This window comes from Oryzias latipes, chromosome 1 (genome assembly GCF_002234675.1).
Source record: "Oryzias latipes chromosome 1, ASM223467v1".
Lineage (NCBI taxonomy): Eukaryota > Metazoa > Chordata > Actinopteri > Beloniformes > Adrianichthyidae > Oryzias > Oryzias latipes.
In genome coordinates, this window is record NC_019859.2 from 32,173,632 (window position 1) to 32,198,813 (window position 25,182).

Genomic DNA, 25,182 nt, shown 5'->3' on the forward strand with positions numbered 1-25,182 from the left:
GGACGGCACGGGTAGAGGGTGGAGCAGACCGGCAGGGGGGGTCCTGGGGGTCTTAACACTGGCACAGACGGGACAGGCAGACACAAAAACCCTTATGTCGGAGGACATTGAAGGCCACCAAAACCGCTGGGCTATGAGAAACCCAGTCCTGGTTACTCCGGGATGGCAGGCTAGCCGGGCGGAGTGCCCCCACTTCAACACCATGGTGCGTAAGGTAGAAGGTACATACAAACGGCCCTCAGGACAGCCTGAGGGAATGGAGGTCGGATCAGGAGCAGAAGCCTGTACCTTCCGTTCAGGGGACCAACGGGTGGTTCCTAGCACCATGTGGGATGGGATGATGGGCGTGGCCTCGGTGGAGTTCTCCTCCGCCTCCTCCTGTTGAAATTGACGTGAAAGGGCGTCGGGTTTAATGTTCTTGCTCCCTGGTCGATAAGACAGGGAGAAGTTAAACCTGTCGAAAAACAGAGTCCACCTCGCTTGGCGAGGATTGAGGTGCTTGGCTGATCGAATGTACTCAAGGTTTTTGTGGTCTGTCCAAACTAGGAATGCCTGCTCAACTCCCTCCAACCAGTGGCGCCACTCCTGCAGAGCCACCTTCACCGCCAGCAGTTCTCTGTTACCTATATCGTAGCTTGCGGGAGAAATACGCGCAGGGATTGACTTTATTATCAGACGCTCTCTGTGACAACACAGCCCCTACCCCAGACTCAGACGCGTCCACCTCCACAATGAATTGTTTGGAGGGATCAGGCTGAGTCAAAATAGGGGCTGTAGAGAAACGTCTCTTCAGCTCGTTAATGGCCCTCTCCGCCTCCTTATCCCAAACAAAGCGCACCTTAGCTGAAGTGATCTGATGAAGGGGAGCAGCAACGCCACTGAAACTGATGAAACGCCTGTAGAAATTGGCAAATCCCAGGAAGCGCTTTAGTTGCTTCCGACCAGAGGGAACCGGCCACTCCAGCACAGCCTTAACCTTGGAGTCGTCTGGATCCTCCCAGGAGAAACCACATAACCCAAGAACAGAGTCTGCGTAGAGTGGAATTCGCACTTCTCGGCCTTGCAGTAAAGGTGGTTCTCCAGGAGGCGCTGGAGTACGGCTCTGACATGCTGCACGTGGGACTCTGGGTCAGGAGAGAAAATCAAAATGTCATCAAGATAGACAAACACAAACTTGTTAAGCATATCTTTCAGCACATCATTAATTAGTCTCTGAAACACTGCTGGGGCAATAGTTAGGCCAAAAGGCATCACCAAATACTCGAAGTGCCCGCTCGGTGTGTCAAACGCAGTCTTCCACTCGTCACCTTCTCTCACTCGAACCAGGTGATAAGCATTCCTGAGGTCCAACTTTCTAAAGATACGGGCCCCGCTTAACAGGTCAAAAGCGGAGTGCAGCAGTGGTAAGGGGTAATTATTACGGATAGTATTAGTGTTCAAGCCCCTGTAATCAATGCAAGGACGCAGGCCTCCATCTCGTTTCCCCACAAAAAAGAACCCTGCTCCTGCTGGAGAGGAGGACGGTCGAATGAGCCCCGCCTGTAAGGTCTCCTGCAGGTACGAGTCCATAGCCTCTCGTTCAGGTGGCGACAGGGGGTAAATGTGACCCTTCGGTGGTTGAGTCCCCGGCAGGGGGTCCATGGCACAGTCATAAGGGCGATGGGGAGGAAGAGACCTTGCACGTACCTTAAAAAACACAGAGACCAAATCATGATAAACAGACGGAACCTTACAGAGGTCTGGAAGATCTGGAGACAGTTGAACCTCAACAGCTTTACGAACTGAGGCAGAGGAAAGGCAATTAAGCAAACAAAAGGGGCTCCACAACAGAAACCGCCCTGAAGACCAGTCGATGTGAGGTTTGTGTCTGCTCAACCAGGGAAACCCTAAAATAACAGGAGGTTTAAGGGACTCAACAACATAAAACGACATGGTCTCAGAGTGGTTCTCAGAGATAGACACAGAAATATTAACTGTACGAAAAGAAACCTTGTGTATGAGGGTCCCATTAATGGCATGAATGTCTAATGCTGGAGACAGAGGTTCGGTGGGGATTTTCAGTCTGTCCACCACCTCCTGGGAGATCAGATCCCCATCAGACCCCGAGTCAATAAGAGTGTCAAATTCCACCTGGGCTCAAGAACTTGGTAAAAGGACGTGAAGGAGAGAAAAAAGAGGAGTTGCGGCTCACCAGTTTCCTCACTGCTGGGGAACCCTGGCGTTTCCCGGACAGCTGCGCACAACGTGTCCCGACCGTCCACAGTAAAGGCAGGAAGGAAGTGAGGAAAGCCCGGCAGTCTGCAGCATCCCCACCAAACCGCTCAGGGTGACCCAGTCTGGTCTGCCGAGGGGAGGGCGAGGAAGCACGCTCCAGGTTGGAGAGGCGTTCGTGAAGCTGCTGCATAACCGACATGTATCCCCGCATCTCCTGAGCCAGGTCTGCCCGCTCTGTACTGGTGACGGAATCACCAACGGCGGAGGATCCAGGTGAGTCCCATCGGGACGAATCTCCTGCTAGGTTGGACATGGTCGCAGCGAAATGTTACGTGAAACCAAGGGAGGTAACCCAGATGCAGGAAAGACAAGGAGGCTGAAGGACTAGGAAGGCTATTTAATGCCAAGTGCGAAAGCCAAACAAAGATCATCCAAAATGATCGCTGCGACAAACACAGACAGGAACAGAAACCTTAGAAAGGATCCAAATCAAAGCATCATAGAGGTTTTAGTGATCGGTTCTGAAGACAAGAGAGAGATAGTTTTATCTAAACTAAAGAATTACAAAACTTCTCAGTGTGTGAGAAACCTGGATGTCATTTTTGACTCTGAGATGAATTTTATCCCACCATTTAAAAATATCACAAAAACAGGATTTTATCATCTAAAAAATATAGCCAGAGTCCGCCCGTTTCTCTCTCTTGCCAGTACAGAGGTGCTAATGCATGCTTTTATTACCAGCAGATTAGATTATTGTAATGCCCTGCTCTCTGGTCTTCCCAGAACAAGAATAGCAAATCTTCAACTGCTGCAAAATTCAGCAGCACGCGTGTTTACGAGGACCAGGGGGCGGGAACACATTACACCAGTTTTAAGATCGCTGCATTGGCTCCCTGTGCAATTCAGAATTGATTTTAAAGTTCTTTTATTGGTTTACAAATGTTTTTATGGTCTCGGGCCTTCATATTTATCTGACATGATTTTAAAGTATGAGCCCTCGCGGACCCTGAGGTCCTCTGATACAGGCCTTTTGGTTATTCCAAAAGTAAGAACAAAAACATACGGCGAGGCCTCATTCAGTTTTTACGGACCTCGCCTGTGGAACAGCCTCCCAGAGAGCCTAAGGGCCGCAGAGACTGTTCATGTTTTTAAAGGAAGGCTTAAGACCTACCTTTTTAATTTAGCTTTTAGTTGAATTTTAGGATTTTTTTTATTATTATTATAATTATTATTATTTTATTTATTTTATTTATTTTATTTATTTTATTTTATTTATTTATTTATTTATTTATTTATTTATTTATTTATTTATTTATTTATTATTATTATTATTATTTTTAATATTTTAATTATTTATTTATTTGTGTATGTAAATAAATTTATTTATTTATTTATTCTATTAATTTTTACGTCGCTCTTACTATTTCTTATGCCTATTAAGGTTTGTGTAATTATTTGTTTTTTGTCCATGTTTTATATATATTTTAATTTTATTCCTTTTACATTTTATTACACTCCAATGTTTTCCTCTGAACGATCTTCCACATCAGTGACTGACCCTTCTCAGTGAGCGGGGACGCTGCAGTGGGATCTCCTGGGTCTGACTCTTTTGATCGGATCTGGGGGGTTCTGTGGTAGTGTTCTCCGTAAACTTGGGTTGGGGGGTCGCTGGTGTGGACATGTCCCCAAAATATCGTTTCCCCACTTCAGGACAAAGCCTGGTCTCTACATTCTATCATTTTATCACTTTTTAATTTATTTATTCATTTATTTATTTATTTATTGATGTGTGTGTGTGTGGGTGTGTGTGTGCGTGTGTGTGTGTTTTTGCGGTGGGGGGGGGGGGGGGGGTTGTCGCACGGTTTGTCTTGTCATCTTGTTTTTAAATTTTATTGTATTTTATGCACAGCACTTTAAGTGACATATGTTGTTGAAAAAGTGCTATATAAATAAAGGTTGATTTGATTTGATTTGATTTGATTTGATCATAAGAAACAGCTGTGGGAGAAAAGGCGGACAGAGAAGGAAGAGCAACCTCCAGAGGGAGTAGAGCTGAGCAGCAGGGACTAAACCTATCACGAACCATGTCAGGTTCAGTATGTAATTTTGCCAGAATTTTGTGGAGAGTATCAAAACTAAATATTTTTGGAAAGCTTATTTTATTGGCGATGTTTCCATTTGCCCTGATGCCTGTTACAGCGTCAATCTTGGATTCCACAAAATGGCTGTCGCGTAAATCTTTTATCTTCAAGCATGGCTCCGATTAACACAACTTTGGTGTTTTTTTCTCATTAATTAATGCATAAAATGAAGACGTAAATTTACAAAAAAATAAGTAATACATTTATGAGATTTAAAATCAAACATTTATGACTTTTTTTTCGTAAATTTACAACTTTAAAGTTGTAATTTAAAATAAATAAATGTGTGTAAACTGGCCCTAAAACTTCGTCTTAATTTCACTTCAGAAAATGCTCAGGTAAAAATGCTAAATTATTTCTTTAGTCATTAACATGGCACAGGACAAAAGGATATTCAATGTTAAATATTAAAGAAATCCATCAGATATTATTTTAGGACCTGAAAAAAGTAGAAATACCAAAACAAGCAGTAGAGACAGACAAGAAACAAACAAAAAACTCACACATCCAGCAACAAAACCCCCAAAACTCATCAGCTTGATGAAAACTGCAACAACAACAACTTTTCTAAATTCTGGCGGCATTATTAAAACCCATTCCGTATATTTATGATGTGAAAACAGACCATTAACAACAGCTTACATGGAAAATCAAACTTAATGAAAAGGCAGTAAAAATACTAAAAACTCACAAAATAAACTATCTTCCCCCATCACCCAACCCCCAACTTGGAAAAAAATAAACCTTTTTTTCTCACTACAGCAGTGTTGTAACTACATTTATGGGTGCTGTAATACAAACCTGTATGTGAACGACACCAAGTGATTCACGACCATGAGTCAACACTTCTTAAGCTAATTTACCTTAATAGAAGGCAGCACTTGTGTTTCCACCAACTGGAGCTCTGTTTTTCATGCTCGGAAGAGCCTAAATGTCTCCCATGGTCTCATAATAAAGAGGAGCAAACATGGATGCTGCAGAAAGATCAGTTTGGAGTCAAGGATATTCTGATTCACTCTTTGCACGGATGCGGACATAAAGCTGCTGAAGGACCGATGATTTTCATTGAGAGAACCCATTTGTATTGTTGCACACACTTGTTTCATTATATGAGTGTCACGGTCTTTAGTTACATGGGCAATCTTAACTCAATTGTGTTAACAAGGAGTCTAAACAGAGACAAAAATTTATAATGATGCACTGTAAGAACCAGAGTTAAATTTGCCGAGGCAAAAGAAGAATGGAGCCAAACTAGCATTTTTTTGTTTTTGTTTACTTGTTGAACGTCCCCCCGGACTTCTTAAATGATTCAGCAATGCTTACAAAAGTGGTTGAGTTGTTCTAAAATCTAATTAGCCTCATAGGGAGGCCACAAAGCTGCTTCACCTGCCGGGAGTTGAAGTTAACTCCATCATGCCAACATTTATTTCCAATTTTATAAAACTATTCTTTAGTATTTCATCAAAAAGATGTTCAATTAACTCTTTTGCTATCCTAGGCACTTTGACATTGGGAGTTGGGTCATCTAGACCCACTAGACAGTGCACTGAACTTTTTTCTTGAATGATTTGTGATCTTTACTGGTTTCCATGGATTACATGAAATCCTCTCCACCTTTATCCACCTTTGTCATGGTAGGGATAACACATCAATGTCATCTTGACCCCATAGGATAGCACAAGGGTTAAGCAGAGTCCTGGATTAAATGGTACGGTGTGAAGTAGTGACATACGATATGAAGGGTTAAGGCCACGTCAATCACCTTTGAAGAAACAGCTGAACAAATGAAATAAATGGAATGTTATCAAGTCACAAAGGAGCCAAAATCATATTTTTCATCTCAGAAAATCTGCCTTGTGATATGCATTCTTGGATCTGGTGAATAGCAAGTGGTTTTAAAATTTGTAGAGGCTGCTTTTTGAGAAAAATTCAAGCCAATGGAAACAGCTGTTTAAAAAAAAGTACCATCAATTTATGTAAAAAAACAGCTTTAAAAAGTTCAGAAAAAATAGGAAGACTCAAAGGTTTTATATGCTATTTTCCATATGATGATCAAGGATGGAGGGAGGGAGAGGTCACAAAACAATAAATGCTTTGACAAAAACATATCTGTCGTAAAAGATTAAATAAAAAAAGAATATTCCAAGAGCACATTCAAAGATTCTTTCTTTCATCACAGTTATTGTTAGTGTTCTTAAAGAAAAGCCAGCATTTAACACTGAAACCAGGTCTAAATGTGTTTCTGGACTGGAAAATTCCTTTGGTCCGGACTGAGTCCACTTAATTTGGTCCGGATTGAGTCCTGAACCTTGCGTTTGGTCTGTATTCAGAATGCCTTTTAACCGTAAATGTCTGTTGACAGCGCAGAGTATTTCCGGAAGGGGATGTTCCTCAATTTCATACGTATAAACGTGGACACCCCATCATTCTCAGGGGCTTGGGAGGGGCTGGTGCTCAGAGAGCACGGTTGTAGAGGAATGCTCATAAATGCATGAACGTATCGAAATACCACTTTGGGGTTGCTTTTTTATGAGTAATGGACATTTTAATACACTTAAAAGCTCAAAAGTGTTGATTTTGCATGATATAGGCCCCTTAAGTACAGAAAAGGATCTGGCTGTTAGTTCCAATGTGCCATTGATCGAGATCTGCAAAAATGTACAGCATCTATGAGAGGAGAGAAAGAGGACAGAATTTCTATAAGATTTAAAGGTTAATAGTCAAAATTCTCTGGAAAAAATGGCATAAAGCCAGAGGTCTCTTCACCTTAGTAATGCTGAAGGCAATTGGGATAAAACAAATTGTCTCTGTGGTTAAACAATTATAAAGATTCTGTATTTCAGTGTTCTGTATTCAGATATGTGAGTTCTGTGAGTGTTAAGAGAGTGTTGTCCTAACATTAATGAGCACAAAATGTAAAAAGTAGGAGATCAGAATGCCAGACTCCTGCTCTTTTTAAATTTGTCAATAGTCTGTGAGCACGAAGGTCTAATGATTGCTGTATCCCATTTTAAATGTGCTAAGCTGCTCAGTGGTCTGCTTTTTCGAACCATAGAAACTATAGATAATAAATTATATTAAAATTTACCTTTCCCTATGTCTGTTCAAGTTTTGCCAGTTAACACATAAGAAACTAGAATAAAATCATTCATTTTCTTCGGTTTTGCGACATGGTTTATGTCTTTTGCTGAGTTTGGATTAACGGGAATATAGTTGTGAAAACCACACAACTGCCCCCATTTTTAATGTTTCAGTTTACATTTGTTTTCTTCAGTCTCAACTGTGGTTGCATCATATAGGTCACATGAACTTAAAGACTAAAACTACGTTAGACAGTTAGTGATCAGCCTGGTGTGTTTCGATTTAATTAAACTTTATTTAAATAGCTCAATATTACAAGATTAGTCGTCTCAGTAGGGTTCATACTAGTAAATGTCTGGTAAACATAAAATCATAAGGATCATGAAGTCATAGAATTCAATAGGTAAATTCTAAACTTAACTAACTAAACAGACTCAAGTAAACTGGTCATCCCTGCCTTTACACCCTCCTTACAACTAAAACAGATTCTGGAAATAAAAAAATAAAAAAAAGAAACCTCAGGGTGTTTACATGAAGGAGGGATCCTCCCCCAGAACGGACAGACGATGTACCAGAACTCTTAGACAAAAATTAGCAAATCTAACTCTCCAACTACCGTACATGTTTAAATAGTCCAGCAGATGGGCTTCACCCAGATGGAGTTGGGGGACGGCTGGGGGCATGAGACAAGCCAGAGGCAGGATCCACAGCCAAGTGTAGGAGCAGGAACAGAGACGAGGTACACGGTCAGGTACAGGCGCACAGACGAGCCAACTGGACTCTGTTTTTTACTTGAACTGGAAGCAAACGAAGGGTGGGTGTGTGGGTGCGTGGAGGGGATGGAACCAGGTTGTTCGCTGCTGGTTCTATGTAGTATTACATGTTCATTTTGAAGAACTAATTGCCTTATTTCGTCATGTGTATTAAAGCTAAAATTACTATTGGACTAGATTTGTGTCTGTGATGCTTTTAAGGCTGTTCAGACTAGAATTGTTGTTTCATTGATAAATTATTTCCATACATTTTATCTGTGAAATCCCCCTAAATATTTATCTGTCATGTAAGAAGTAACAAGAGATTATGCAGCAAACAATATTTTAAAAATAAACATTGAACATTTGCTGAATGCAAGCAAATATTTGATTTCACACAAAGACAGACTTTTGTTGCCTCCAAATTTTAAATGCAGTTTCTGATTTAATTGGAAAACCTTGAATTCAACCATTGAATGATGGGATAAGTTTGTCCAATTAAAAAAGAAAAAAGCAGATAGAACTTATTGACGTTTTAGGTAAAAAAGAGAGGAGTCTTACAGTAAAGAAGAAGTTGAGGGCCCAAAATCTTAAATTCAAGATAACAACTCTAAAAGCTTTCAAATTGTCATGGTTTTGAGTTTGTTGTGTCTTGTTTTTCGTTTTAGTTCTTGTTCTGTCTTGTTTGGTTCTGTTTCCTGTTTTATTTTGAAAGGTTTCCTGTCTTGTCATGTTTCTTGAGTTTTACTTCCTTTGGTCCCCATCTGCCCTGATCGTGTTCACCTGTGTCTTGTCTGCCCTGTCTGTATATAAGTCTTGTCTCTGCCTTCCTCCTGTGCTGGTCCATTAGCCTTTGTCTCGGTGTTCACGTCTTCATGCCATGTTCCTTGTTTCACGCCACGCCACGCCACAGTGAGTTTTGTTTGGTTTTGGTCATCCTGCTCTGCAGCGCCTTTTGTTTGTTGGTCATTAAACCCTTTAGTCCTGAGCCCGTTGGCCTCCCGTCTCTGCATCTGGGTCCTACCGGCTCTCTAGCCACCCCACACCGTGACAGAATGGACCAGCCCTTTTTTCTGGACCCAGCAGAGCGGGACATGATGCTCCTAGAGGCCTACTGCCAGAAAGCCGAGCGTACGAGGTCTTACTGGGTTTTTGACCAGGCCCAGTTTGTCCCGTATGCCTGCAGTGGGAGCCACCTGGACTTCACAGGGAGCCGTCTTGCCCTGAGGGGGGGGTCATCGTCGCCGTCGTCCCCGCCGTCCTCTACAGCCACGCCCAGTGGTGGTCCCGGACGCACCACAGCCACGCCCAGTGGTGGTCCCGGACGCACCACAGCCACGTTCAGTGGTGGTCCCGGACGCACCGCAGCAACGTTCAGTGGTGGTCCCGGACGCACCGCAGCAACGTTCAGTGGTGGTCCCGGACGCACCGCAGCCACGCCCAGTGGTGGTCCCGGACGCACCGCAGCCACGCCCAGTGGTGGTCCCGGACGCACCGCAGCCACGCCCAGTGGTGGTCCCGGACGCACCGCAGCCACGCCCAGTGGTGGTCCCGGATGCACCCCGACCCGTTCCGGCCCCCAGGGGGGTGCCGCCTGCACCCCGACCCGTTCCGTCTCCCAGGGGGGTGCCGCCTGTACTCCGACAGGTCCCCGTTTCCAACGGCTCCACGCCTGACCCGACAGGTCCCCGTTTCCAACGGCTCCACGCCTGACCCGACAGGTCCCCGTTTCCAACGGCTCCACGCCTGACCCGCCAGAGCTCGGCTCCACGCCCGACCCGCCAGAGCCTGACTGCTGGCCCGACCCGCCAGAGCCTGACTGCTGGCCCGACCCGCCAGAGCCTGACTGCTGGCCCGACTCCTCCATGCCCGACGACCCCAAGCCCGACGACCCCAAGCCCGACGACCCCAAGCCCGACGACCCCAAGCCCGACGACCCCAAGCACGATCTGCCTCGTCGGACCGCTCGGCCGTCCTCCGGACCTGCCTCGTCGGACCGCTCGGCCCCCCGGCCGTCCTCCGGACTCTTTGGACAATTATGCCCATCGAGGTTTGTACTCCGGGGGCCCCCCCCTCAGTTGACTTTTGGAACCTGTGTCTTGTGTCTTGTTTTTCGTTTTAGTTCTTGTTCTGTCTTGTTTGGTTCTGTTTCCTGTTTTATTTTGAAAGGTTTCCTGTCTTGTCATGTTTCTTGAGTTTTACTTCCTTTGGTCCCCATCTGCCCTGATCGTGTTCACCTGTGTCTTGTCTGCCCTGTCTGTATATAAGTCTTGTCTCTGCCTTCCTCCTGTGCTGGTCCATTAGCCTTTGTCTCGGTGTTCACGTCTTCATGCCTTGTTTCACGCCACGCCACGCCACAGTGAGTTTTGTTTGGTTTTGGTCATCCTGCTCTGCAGCGCCTTTTGTTTGTTGGTCATTAAACCCTTTAGTCCTGAGCCCGTTGGCCTCCCGTCTCTGCATCTGGGTCCTACCAGCTCTCTAGCCACCCCACACCGTGACACAAATAAGCATTTCCTTTGTTAAAGTTTTATGAAATTGCTTTTGTTCTATTGCATTCTTTATATTTGTATATCAGTTCTATTGACTTTAAAGTCCATCTACTCTGAAGGTCAAGTGCAAGAATGTCTTTTCCTGTTTTTTACAACGTAAGCCACATTTGCACAAAGCAAAAGTAAAATATGCACTGGTAATAACATATCCTGGTAACATAAAATAAATATTACAATACACAATATTAAAATGGATGTGTTTGATCATGAAAGACTCTTACGACAGTTTCTGCGTTTTGAAGTAGCTTTTTTTGTCCTCCAGTTACTGGTTCAGTAATTGTGAGGATTGGGCGCTTGAATTTAATTTTTCTTTTGCGTTTTGGTCATATTCTTTTTGCTGTTTTTCTTTGAGTCAGACCAGGTTTAGGTTGCCAGTTATCCACAGCTGTCTTAAATACAGTTAATTGTCCTCAGTGTATTTCAGTGTCTGGTCTTCAGTTTTTTCTTGTCTTATCTCCTTTTTCACTTTTTTGATTCTCCATGGGTTTTCTCATGCTTAGGTTTTTTAAAATAAATCTTAAAGTTTCTGCCACCAAGCCTGATCTCCTTAAAATCAATTAGATGTTATGTGTCTTATTGGTTAGAATTTAAAACTAGCATTTCAAGATGCAGAATGTACAGGTGATAGGATTTTATAATTTTGGTTATACCTTCATTTGTCCTTAAGTAGAAGACTGAAGAAGATGGAGACATTTCTGATTAACATCTTGGTCTTCATACCTGAGGGCTAATGAGTCCATAACAAACAAACACTTAAAGTATGACAAAAGACTGTAACCCGAGAAGGACAAGCATTTCTCTCTTCATTGAAGCAGATACTCCTGTGTGCAGCAAGTCAATAGGACTGACCAAAGGCCTGAAGATTGCTAATGAACCAAAGATGAAAACACAAATGGCCAGTCACCTGAGGATATGTGCATAGTGAGGAACAAACACTTTTACATAGCCTGTAAAATTGATTCAACCTCCATGGGACATACCTTAAGTCATTACCGATCTATATACAAGCAGAGATAATTGGGGCTCAGTTATAATTGGCGGAAACTGGATTACAAGTACCAGAGAGCCAATTAAAGTTAATTAAAATAGAGGCACAAACAAACCCCATGCATGTTGTGTAACTGATTAAGAAGTAGCTGCTTAATATCTCTTTTATCACTTTGCACCTCTGACAACTTACAAAAAGACATGAACTTTGACCAAAAAAATCAGCACCCTGGGAGTGTTTTGCTTTACAAAACAATCTCTACTTTGTCTCATAGGTGACCTCCCAGAGAGAGAATGATTAATGCTGGAGATGTGCAGGTTAGTTTTACCAGCCCTGCACCAAGCTTCTGTGTTTTCAGCTGAAAAAGTACCAGTTCCGCCATACAGAGGACGGAAAATTTGATTTTCATCCACCAACATGGTATTTTCCTGCACCTTAGGGGGCCACGGTTCTAGCTAGCTAAATTGGTGTAATGTAACAATAATCATAGCAAATGACAAGACGTCCTGAGGTGCATCCCATGAGCAGAGCTGCATAATTTCTTTACCACATGCTGAGAACCACCAGGTGCAAGAGGGAGCTGTTTGCCCATGTGAGAAAAGAGTAAGAAAGAATAAAGTGGGGTTTATGCAGATTAAAGAATTACAGGTTTGTTAGTTCTATGAGAGGTTGGGGAATTAAAATATGACACTAAAAATAACAAAACTACAATGGGCAACATCACAAAACAAAAGCCCATGCAGATGTACTTTAATACACAAAGATTAGTCAGAGTCAGATGAAAGACGAAGGAAGAATGGAACATTTGTTTATTCTATGTTAAGAAACTCATCAGCCGTAATACAACTTTTCTTATTTATGAGCTTTAATGTAAATGTAGACTAAATAAATTCCATAGCAGCAGAATTCAGTCCTGTCAAAGAAAAGCAAATTAAAAGATCAATATCATATATTTGATCATATATTGCCTTTGGCTATCCGTAATGATTTTTATAAAATATTAGTTATTTTTGCAGTTGATTTTCCCACCTGGAAGTAGGATGACCCGATCCCTGAGGCTCCACCTTTCGCTTGTGGGTGCCGCCCATTTCATGACGTCAACCTAGTCAGTATGTCTGCATCTTGTCCAAGAAAACACCCCCCCCCCCCCCCCCCGAAAACAACCCCCCCCCCCCTGAACTTTTGCAAAGATGGATGTGCATATTGTGCGAATAAAATAGAAGTGCTTCGTGGAGAAAGTGGGTGTGTGTGTTAGCCTGGAGGCTGTTCCACGTTTTCATATGTATTAATGTGAGAACCCACTCGTGTTTTGTGGATTAGGAGGGGCTGGTGCTCAGAGCGCAGGGTTTTAGAGGAATGCTCAGAGATGCGTGACTGGATCAAAATACCGCTTTGGGGTTGCTTTTATGAGGCATTAACATTATAATATACTTAAAAACTCAAAAAGTAGATTTTGCATGACACAGGTCTTTAATTGGCAAGCCCTTGGACTGCATTTAAAGTGTGAAACTCCTTAAGGAGTTATAAGGAATCTTTCAAACTTGCATGATTTTTAACCTGTCTCCATTAAACATCATGCAGTCTCTTACGTCACCTTTGCTCTTTATTCTAATGCTCAGGTAGAACTTAAGCATGCCATCTGGACTATGTAAACTTTGAAATTAATCCACGTGTTTGGTTGATTGGGGTTAGGCTTGTTATACATAAAAAGGGCTAAAAATACAATCTGTAGTACATCCCTATTTGCAGATCCTTGGACAAATCTGTCTGTGCTACCATTATGCTTCTTTTAAGACGGTAAGTTTTAAGGAGAGGATTAGGTAGTGCATAGATGAAGGATCAGGCTCCAAAGAAGATAAAAGGAAAATTACTTTATTTAAGCTTCAAGGATCTGTTAACATGTTATAAAGAAGAAAGTTGTACAAAACATATAATTGGACAATTTTCTGCAGAATCTAGACTTGCAAGACAAGGTAATTGGATAATTTGACTTTGAAGGCAGTGGTAACATCAGAGGGGAAAGTGAGGGCAACCTGCTTTCAATTGCTTGCTCTGACTGTAAAGACACAGTCAGGGAACAAAACCTAATTAACTTTAGATTTTTGGTAGTCTTGCGCCGCCGTCGTTGGTCTGATTCAGAACAGAGCAGAGATTTTAATTGCTCATGTTTTGATGAGAGATTACAATGAACCAAATGTTGAAACAGACCTCCAACAAATATTAAAAAAAATACTTATAAATTACTGATAAAAAAATAAAATGGACATTAAGCTGAAAATGGATGTAAACCCCAGAATCCAACACATGAAAAACACTTTGAAAACTGGAAAACTAAGGAGGCATATAGGAAGAAAAAACTGTAAGACTGCTATATATATGATGTTAAATAAAGCTTCTGTTTAACTTTCTGAGAGGATGTGGGAAGTACAGAAGGGAGGTGCAAAACTACATGATGCAGAAAGTCAAAAAATGAAGAGCGGCAAAAGCATAACATGAAAGCGTTGCAAATAGTACAGCAATTGATTTACGAAAAATACCATACATATAATTAGATATGTAGGGAAAATCAATTCGGCGATATATTCATATGTTGTTATATATTTGGGAGACGTCTCTGCCATTGCTCCACCACCGTGAAAAGTTCCGGGATTAATGGAGTGAAACATCAATGAAGGGTGGCTCCCGGCTGATGACCCTGCAGCTGCCCTACTGGTACCGTCGGAGGTGCGTCAGGCGGAGACGCCATGCAGGTAGCTTTTACCTGTGCTGACACCTAGTTATGCTGGATTACCAGTGACCACTGCGAATAGGGCAGCTGACGACCAGGAAAGACTGGAGGGCAGTCAGGGAAGACTGACTGACTGCAGGAAAGACTGCACTGGGTGTGGAAGGGCTGGTTACCCACTCAAAAGGCCCTTGTCTAATGACACTGGTCAGCCTAACTAACTACAAGCACAAGAAAGAAAAAACAGCCAAAAGGTCCATAGAGAGGCGGGATGGAAGATGGACCAATTTGGATAGACAACATGGTATCGACTGGAACGGCTATCACTGATGAGCAACGGACCCTGAGGAAATGTAGCTGTGTGTAGTTGAACGTGACAACTTATAGGGGCCTGCGTATCTATCAGGGGAAGACAAAGTGCAGAGGAACGAGCCAGAAGCAATCTTGCAGTGCGCCAGCAGATCAGACAAGCAGGAGACAGAGCCCAGTCAAACACCACAGTGCTACTGTTTCCAATATTGCAGATGGTGGAAGGGAGGAAGCGTGTCTTTCCTAGCAGCAGGAGCACTATGAACATCAGGCACACAACGAACAGCAGGAGGAGACCCCTAACAGCAAAATTTCGACACGAACAAAGATGGAGACGCCTTTTCGACAACCAAAAGTCAAGTGGCCTAAAGGCAGTGACAAAAAGGGATGGAGAAATTTCGACCATGATCTGCATGTCCTATTAGGAAAGTCTCTGCAAGGGAGCGCAGCCTCCAAACTGAATCTCTTTGGCAACATCATACACAAAAAAGGAAAGGAAAGATTTGGAGAAATAGTGCAAAGAAAGAACACACTCGGGGAGACAAGAGAAAGAAATACACAATCTCATCAAACAGAGGAGGTCCCTCAGAAAGGCCTGGAGGAAGGTGGTTGATGATGAGAAAGAAGGGCTCAAGGCACTTTGGGTCCAAGTCAGAGGTAGGTTTGCAACCTTACAAAGGGCAGAGCGGATCCGAAGAAGAAGAAGCAGGAAACAGAAAGAGAGGACAAATTTCTTCCAGGACCCTTTCAAGTTCGCCAAGAGCTTCCTTGAGGAGAAAAAGAAGGAGGGCTGAATGCAACAACACAGGAGCTTGAAGAGCACACAAAAAGTCAACTAAGTGACCAAGAGAGGGACACTCTTCTTCGTCTACCAGGTTATGTGTTCGAAACAATGCCACCAAGGAGGGCGGAAATTAGGCAGGTGGTAGACAAGGCAAGTTCTGCACCAGGCCCGAACGCTGTGCCGTACAAGGGATCCAAGAACTGCCCGGCGGTAGTAAGAGTAAACTAGTGAGAGTTGCCAGGAAGACGCAAGCCATCCAACTGAATGAAGAAAAGCAATATCTACCTTTATCCCAAAAGAACAGGATTCCCGTAACATCAACCAGTTCAGAGGAATTGCCCTTCTTAATGAGGAAGGGAATATCTTTTTCTCAGTGGTGGCAAAGAGAATGACTAGCTATCTCCTGGAAAACAATTACATTGACACCAGCTGCCAAAAGGCAGGCATCTCAGGATTCTCAGGTTGCGTGGAACACTCAACTATGATTTGGAACCAGATTCAAGCAGCCAAGCGCGAGAGGTCCAACCTGCATTTTGTCTGACTGGATCTGGAAAACGCCTATGGTTCAGTTCCTCACCAGCTCATTACCTTTGCCTTAGGATTCTTCCACATCCCAACTTGTTCCAGAGGCTAACTATTCAACTGCAACTATTTCAGCAGTTTTCAAGTATGTTACACCACACAGGAAGCTATCACCAGCTGGCACCATCTTCAGAAAGGCTTCGCAATGGGCTGCTTAATCTCTCCCATAGTTTTTACGGCAGCCTTTGAAGTCATTCTGATTGGTAGTAGGGAGATGGGGCGAGGGATAAAGTCACAGTCAGGCCAGCGACTACCAGCCTTGCTGAGTTACATGGATTATGTAACAAGCCTGCTGCAAACAGCGCCGTGTACTGCATGTTCCTAAAAAGGTTGAAGATCTCCTTGGATAGGCCAGAATGAGAATCAAACCCTCAAAGTCTCGCATTCTCTCGATATGGAAGGGGATGAGGAAGGACCACATCTCTTTCACAGTAATTGGAGAAAGAATTCCATTGGTGGCTGAGCAAGCAGTGCGAAGCTTGGGAAGACTGTACACGGCTGAGCTGTCTGACACCCATATGCCGGCCACCATCATGCTCCAGCTTACAGACGGACTGGAGAGGATTGACAAGAGCCACCTCCAATGTCAGGTACTTGGGCCAGGGCGGTTTGGTTAGGCTTTTGTTTTTTCAATTCCGGGTTGTTACTGGGCTTTATTTTGGTGTTTCCGGTTTTTGTGCCGTTTCTCATTCTCGCGGTCTTTACGTTCTGTCATTATTTTCACCTGTGGCCAATCACGCTGAAAGTATTTAGCCTGTGTCTCCCCTTTCCTCAGCACGGGACCGTTTTGCATGCTTTGTTTGTGGTTTGTTCAGCTTCTAGCATTAACACTGTTTTCGACTACAATCTCCTGCGTCCTGCGCTTGTGTCCTCACCTCCTAGTCCTGACATCCAAGGGAAATTCAAAGTTTGGTGCTACCAATTCATACTCTATCCACACTCTGACATATATTTTGTGGAAATGGACAATTTTAACTGTTCACTTTAAGAAAAAATATATTTTAATTTACCAAAATAAAAGCACTATGAATTTGCTTGGGTAAAATCCACTTGTATATGAGATACAGTTGCAGTGCTTAACATTGTGGTCATTAAATAAAATGTATTTTTACCATTTTACAGTGAAAGGCACATTCATATTCAAGTAGTTTTTTCTGAGTCGTCTTAAAAAAAAGGAAAGATGTATTTCAGTACAATATCAGGATACGTATCGGAAGGTGGGACATGTATTGGGATACATATCTTATTGCTAGACTCTTGCCGATTCACATTCCTACATGTTATGTTTCACCTAAATTGGCAGCTGTTTTTTTTACATTCAGTCAAATTGCCATTTAGTTACTTTCATCCAGATGGAGATCACAAACAGAAATACAGCAAAGCAAACAGTTGATCTGTACTCTGAGACAGAGATCTTCCTGGGAGGAGGCAGAAAACAAGGTCCAAATACCAATAGGTGGAGTCCTGAAGGAGGAGACTTAAAGTTCAAGGCTAAATCATTTGGCTGTTTGATTTTCCTGATATTTGCAAACTCACGGAGATAACAATGGTAATGATTTAAAAAGATTGAGCTGTTAGTGGTATTTATTCTGAGCATTTAATTTTTTCATTTCATTTTTTTTTCATTTCATGTCAATAAATGTCCTGATGCAGCTAAATCGGAACATTCATTTATGCATTTGTATGCCTCAATTCCTCCACATCATTGAAAATACCCATAATATATGAAAGGGACAATGGCCGGGAAAGTGTGCATTGTGTAAGGTTTAATGGCCGACAAAGTGAGAAAAGTGATTTAGATCGCTTTTCTCACAAAACGCGGACTAAGGCTACGTTCACACTGCAGGGCTTAATGCTCAATTCGGATTTTTTGAAAAAATCCAATTTATTTGCAAGATCGTTCACATTTCCAAGTAAATCCGAACTTTTGTGATCTCCAGTGTGACCGTGAAACGACCCAGAATTGACCCACAGGGGTAATCAACGGTGAACGACGTCACTCGTTGTCTGCGGAAGTAGCTAACGTTAACATGGATGTCAACAACGGTGTTGTCAACAGTGGAGCTCTTATTGCATTATTACATTTATTTTCACAAAGGAGCCAGCAAAATAACAATCTTCTCATTTTAAGAAGGGATTGGAGCCAGGATCGTCTGGACCCACTGTTGTGGAATGGGGATGTGTATGTGCTGGGGCCGCGCATGTGTAAGAGACAGGAGAAGAGCGCGTGTAGCGGTAGAGAATGGGGAGGGAGGGCAGTGTGGGCGCGCATTCATGTTGTGTGTTTCAGAGGAAGGACAACGGTAATCTTACTCCTACTGAGATCTCTGTGATTGCGTTCTTTTGCAACACCTGTGTATGCAGAGTCACAGAGACGGAAACGGAACGTGGGAGCAAATAACCAATTTTGTATTGGAGTTTAAAGAAAGAAAAACCTAGAAAGCTTTTTGATTTTACGACGGAGTTTTAGAGCCACCAAAAAATAAAAAAAAGTAAAATTACGAGATTTTATCTGGTAAATTTATGAAAAAAACTCGTAAACTTACGAGTTTTTATCTCATAAATTTACGACTTAAAATCTTGTAAATTTACGAGAAAAAAGTCATAGATTAACAAGGAGAAAACACCGAAGTTGTCTGTTTATCGGAGCCTAGCTTGAAGATGAAATATGTTGAGCCTTTTGGGAAGCTTTATTTCCGTATTATAGCTTCAAAACAAAGAGATTCTGAACCTTTTGATGACTCAAAATCAGATTATTGTCAGTGGAGCCGGCTTTCCGGGGTTCAGTGTCAGTAAAGCGGAGTTTCGTATGTAAAATAAGGAGCTCAGAGAAACGTGGGGGTGTAGAGGACCACTGCAGTCTTTATTCTCCTTTTAATTCAGATAACCTGAAGTTCATTTGTCACCTTACGTCATGAACCTGTCATCCGAACAGCAATGCGGAAGTAAACAGTGTTACATACGCCCCCTCCACCAGATGAAACGTCCCGTTTCAACATAAAACAATGAAGAGGAATGAAAATAGTCTGTTATATTAGCATTAGGACGTTGAAAATGCCAAGAAAGTGCTCATCCTCGGACGGAATCGTCACACAGACGTAGAGATCTGGTCTTTGGTGGAGGAAGAAAGGATTCAAGTGGACATCTGCAGGGAAACCGACGGCTTCATCGGGCTGCAGAGATCCTGCAAACCACCCATCAATATATAAAACTTTTATAAATTGTAAATTCAAACAAATGAGTGTCCAAACATTTAGAACGTTATCAATAAACATTCAGCTCACCTGTTCAACAAAGTTTAGTTGGTCTGCTCTGCTGTTGCGTGGCGTTCAACTGCTGCTCTGCATGCTCACTTCCACTTCAACCTCGTAAATTTACGATTTTTTTTCTTCACAAATTTACAAGTTTTTATCTCCTAAATTTACGAGATAAAATCTCGTAATTTCACTTTTTTTTTTTTTTGGTGGCCCCAAAACTCCGTCGTATGATTTATGCTGGAGCTGTGCTTTGTTGAAACTCCACTGAACATTTTTTTGATACTTTGATTACATTAAAACCAGTCGGAATAACTTTTATTACTTTTTATAAAAATTTGTCAGTTGTTTTATATTCAGTCACATTGTCAATTATAACCTGGTCAATCCAGTTAATAAATGTGAAAGACTATTGTATGTTGTTGCTATGCTGTGAAAAGGACAAAAAGGAAAGAAAAAATATCTGTAAATTGACAGAATTTCAGAATCTATGCGGTTTATGTCTGAACAATTTTTTTGAAACTGTTGAGTATAATTCTGTGTTAATACATTTGTTATAATTTTCAGTACGTGTCGTGTGAAATTCTTGGGGTGGATAGTATAAACCTTGATAGGTAAAATTTGACCCAAGCCTTCACCCAACCAAGAGTAAAGATTTCCCCTCTACCACAGTGAACAGCCCGGCCTGTGGAGCAGTAGGAGCAAAGAGAGGGTTAGATCAGGATCTCATGTGAGTGCAGGATTTTAGAGGAAGGCTCAGAAATGCGTGAAGAGATCACAATACTGCTTTGGGGAATTTTTTGTGATGATGACTTTTGTAATACACTTAAAAGCTGAAAAAAGTTGATTTTATTGACCTTTTAAGGAGGGTTTTTTTTTTTCATCTTTATGTTTGGACATGATTGAAACTTTTTGAATCTTCTGGACTTGTTTGAGTCTTCCTGCTCATGGGTTTGTCTCTGCCGGCTATCCTTAACAGAATTTTTTTTTGGTATTGATTCATGGACCGTGTATCAGGATGGGTATTGAATCATGTAAGAGAAAAACCCCTAAAAGCCTGACTCCATGTGAGAGAGAACTATATTTCTGCCTGAAGAAGGGACACTTTCCTTAATTCACACCAGGAGCTCTGATGTATCTTTATTTAAGTCCAAATTTTAAAGCTCATATCTTTTCTTGAACCTTAATTTAAAAAAAAAAAACTCACTCTCACTGTTTTGTTAAATGTAGACAGTTTTTGTAAAGCACTTTGAATTGGCTCTGTAGGAAAGGTGCTTTATCAAACAAGGCTGTCATGGCTCGTCTTCCACACTTCTGGGCGCTGAGTCATCTTCTTGCATTTGTACATTTTCTCAGTGCTATTCATTTATAAAGGGACTTGCATAAAAGGAATGTTACCGCATCAAGGAAAGGCATGGTAGGTGGTCACACCTGCCAGTTAATGAATGAATGAGTCTTTTACATTTACCCAGATGTGGTACATAAATTAAAAATGTTATGAGCTGTTTTGGTTCTTTATAAAGTATTGGATAGTAATTTGCATAAGCAAGTTTACAGCTATATCCAAAGCTTAGAAAACTTGATTTTAAAAGAAACATGTATGGTGAGACTTATGGCTCTAAAATATTGAATAAATAAATGATTGAAACTGCTTCCCCAGCAGACTTCAATGTAATTCCTCTGGTGTTCCAGACAAAAATCTTATGATTTGAATACTTTAACAGGAAAGGCAAAAAAATAGACAGTATTCCCCTTGTATTCGCAGGGGGTTAGGGACCAGACACCCCCACTCCATCGACCGAAGAATGTTCGTCAAAGATCCTTACTCATCAAAAACCCTTCAGACACATTTTTGATATTTTGTAAAACATTTATTCAAGAACATTAAAACATTGCTCAACATAAAGAGTTTATTTTTTTTTTAAATTCAGAGCAATAGACTGTACTGTAGCATACTTTATAACACACATTAGGGCGTCACCGTCACTCTGTGCCTGAAAACCAGGATCCCGTAATTGCTCATTCATCAATGAAGTGCGAGAGGCCCTACAGTGTCGTCGTCAGGCATGGCGTGTCAGTCCGGCAACAGCGTGTTTTGACCGTAGGCCGTTTCATCCATCATTCATTCATCCGGATTAGGGCGGCACGATATGAGGAAAACTCGCAATTTGTGGTATAGTGGTGTGGGTGTGCAGTGTGTGTTCTGCAGGTTATGCAGGGGGTCTCAAGTGGGGTGGCAAACAGGAGAGCCCCCCTCACCCCGGGGTCCCTCTGTATGTGGTGTGTACCTTTTGTCCCGGACGAGCCCCCTAATTTATGTTACACCCCTGTCCAGGGGTTTGTAAAAGGATGTAACAGAAAAGTAAAACGGAAAAACTAAATTCCCCAACGACTCAAAAACTCTCACGAGACCCAAGCTGAAATTAAGCTGGGAGTTTATTTACAACTCAAAACTCAAAACTATACACGAACCACTAAACCAAATTACAAGGACCAACGCCTCTAACAATCTATCAATTGCTCTGCTGCTGCCAGCTGGGGAGGGGGCTCCAACAGATGATGTGGCAGTTTTTAAAGCTGAGCTGGAAGTCCACAGCCAATCAGGTGCTCCGGACACTTTGGGATCCAATCTGTACACAGTATAGGAGGGAAAGAAAAAGGAAAGACAGAACCCTCCACTGCAGCAGAAAAACAAATGAAAACAGATACAGAAAAACACTCCAGAAATACAAATAAAACAAAATTACGGCCGTAGCCATAACAGTGTGTGGTGCCAACATGCAGCGTGTGGTGTCTAAAATGACAAATAAAATTAAAATTGGGGGGCAGACCGGTGACAGATGAGCCCGGATATTTAACCGGCCCCCTCGACCAGACCACCCCCACAAGGCCCTAGATGATTCAAAGTGTCTTATATGCGAGTAAATGTGGAATGGAGGGCGGGTGCCGACGTGCCCCAAAACGAATCACCCCCAGTGAGCCCTGCCAGCATATCCCACCCATTGGAGTGGGACTTTAGAGATTCTCGACCAGAACAGTGATGGCTTAGGTCAATGTGGTAAAACTAGTTTTAATGAGTGTTTAATTGCATACTTCTTTCTCTTAAAAACTCTTTTTGTTTTCCTGAAATAGTAAATGCATTCATTAATCTATTTGTTCCACTTTCTTGACCCTCCTGATTTCATTTTTTGCCTCAGTCTGTATGTTTTAAAAAAAACTTACGTTTAATTGATTTGTTGCGATAAATGCTTTTTTGCTGTTCTCGGTTCTATGATGAGTACGAGCTTTACACAGGTTCTATTTTTTGGAGAGATGAATCTCCTCTAAGTCATGAGTGTGACACTAATGCATCTTGGCAGACTTTACTCATCTGAACAAAACACAAAAGCACGCTGACATGAATAGACAGAATCCACAGTGTCGGTTTTAATTAGTTTTTATTCGTGCATTGTGCTCCGTTTATCTGAAAAATGGATAAACATATCTGTCAAATTAAATGGATTGAAGGAGGAGGTGTGAGAGAGGCCTCCAGTGATGAATCCCTCCCCCCTTCCTCCTCCCGTCATTGTGTTGAATTAAGGTTTAATTACAACCTTTCCCACATGCACAGAAACTCAGAAAATAAGCGCAGAGGCTGTTTGCACCGGTGTACGGGGCAAAGAGCAAGCTTTGAATCTATTGCGAAGAAAAATAAATTAAAAGGTTGCAAGCGAAAGACAAACATTTTGAAAAAGGAATTCAAAGCTTTCAAGTCTACAGCTTCAGAAACCTGAATATGTAGTGTTAAACAATTGTTGACTTTGGCTCATAATGAGCGTGTAAAGGCACCTAATGAAAATAAAAGTCATTGAAATGAAAAGCAAAATGATGGAAATTAAACAAGTCATTTAATTTGAATTTTTCTGAATGATAGAGGAACAAACACTTGTTGATAGATAAATGCAGTCAAAGCTTGTAGGCCTTTTTCTTCCTTAACCCTTGTGCTATCTTGTGGGCTCTAGATGACCCCACCCTCACATTGACGTGCTATCCCTACCATGACAAAGGTAGATAAAGGTGGAGAGGATTTCATGTAATCCATGGACAGCAAGGAAGATCACAAATCATTGAAGAAAAAAGGTTCAGCGCACTGTCTTGTGGGGTCCAGATGACCCCACTCCCAACGTAAATGTGGCTCCAAGGCACGTTGACTGTTTGAATGTAAAATCCACTTTTTTCTACTTATTTCTGCAATCAAATTACCATAGTAGTAGCTCAGTATTGCTCCTGCTGCAGGTGAGCAGAGGAGATGGAGGCAGTGACCGATTAGCATATTTATAGATCCATGCAAACTAAATTAGTCAGAGGTGTGAAGCCCCATTTAAGCAGTTTTTTTTAGGGTGTAAATAGATTATTTTGACGCCAAAACTTCAAATTCTGTAATTTATTCAAACACGATGAAATCACATGGGTTCAATCCAGGCCAGAAAAAGAACTTCCTGGTTTCATCTGATCTCAGGGTGTGCAGAAATCCATTTAAATGTTCTGCAGGGAGCCTCAAACTCATTGTTATCCAGACACACGTGGTGAGCTAACACCACTTTTTACCATAGGAGCCTCACAGGGCATGCAGTAACCTTTAGTCTTCATCTTTTACAATCGACTGCAGAGCCGTAAAAGGATGAAGAACTACCATTATACAAAGCACATCAGCAAATCCTGAAACATGGAAAAATACCTGTTTACTACAAATACCTTAAACACGAGTTTGATCCCTAAAAGGATTCCGTGAGTTTAGAAGATGGATGGATGGATGGATGGATGGATGGGTGGCTGTGGTGCAGAGGTAGGGCAGCTGTCCTCTGATCTTGCCCGCCCATGTGTTGAAGTGACCTTAGGCAAGACACGGAACCCCACATTGCCCCCGGTGGTTATAGGCCGGCACCAGTGTAAGGCAGGGGAGCCTCCATCAGTGTGTGAATGTTTGTATGTGTTTGGGATAATTGGGACTGTGACGATAAGGCACTTTGGGCCTTCGTGGACGCGTAGAAAAGTCCTAAATATGTGTTCAACATTTACCATTTAATCCATCATCATGTGCAATGCATTACATCTTTAAAAATGTCATATATTGTTTTTTTTTCTTTTAAAATTGATATTTATTTAAGTTGACAAAGATCGGGAACATAATGTCTTTTCCGAGGACGGTTGAAGCATGTAGAAGATGTCACACAGCCATACATTTTCTGTATTTTCCACGTATGAGATTTTGGTCTTTAGTGATTCATGCGGGATATTCGTAACTCCTAAGTGTTTGTTGCGTTCGTCATTCGTTGATGTTCGCAGATGTCTGTCTAGGGTTTCAGCCGACGGCTCTTTACGTGAATTCAGTTTTGAGCTGTTGAAAATTTTTGGTCAGTTGAGAATTACTTAATGTATGCATAAGGTATGTGGTTTATAGGCAATAATTACGTAAATGTTGCGTAAATGTTGCGCAAATGTGCGTGATTTTTGCGAGATACACACACAAATTTGTGTCTTTCCACGACTGTTCCACATATGTCAAATGGACACTTCAAGCACGTACCACCGATCTTTAACCTATATCATGCATGTGGCGCACATAGGTTAAAATTATTTAATTGACACACAAATTGCTAATGACTTCCATTCAAACAGCGCAATAATCACGTTCATGTTCTAGGTAGATTTCCGTGTTCTTTGCGTGCTTTTAACGGTGCTCATTTGTAAAACATCTGTGAAAATTTCTCGTAAAGACCACCACTTTTCTCACTTTCTCCATGTTTATTCACGTATGACCAAT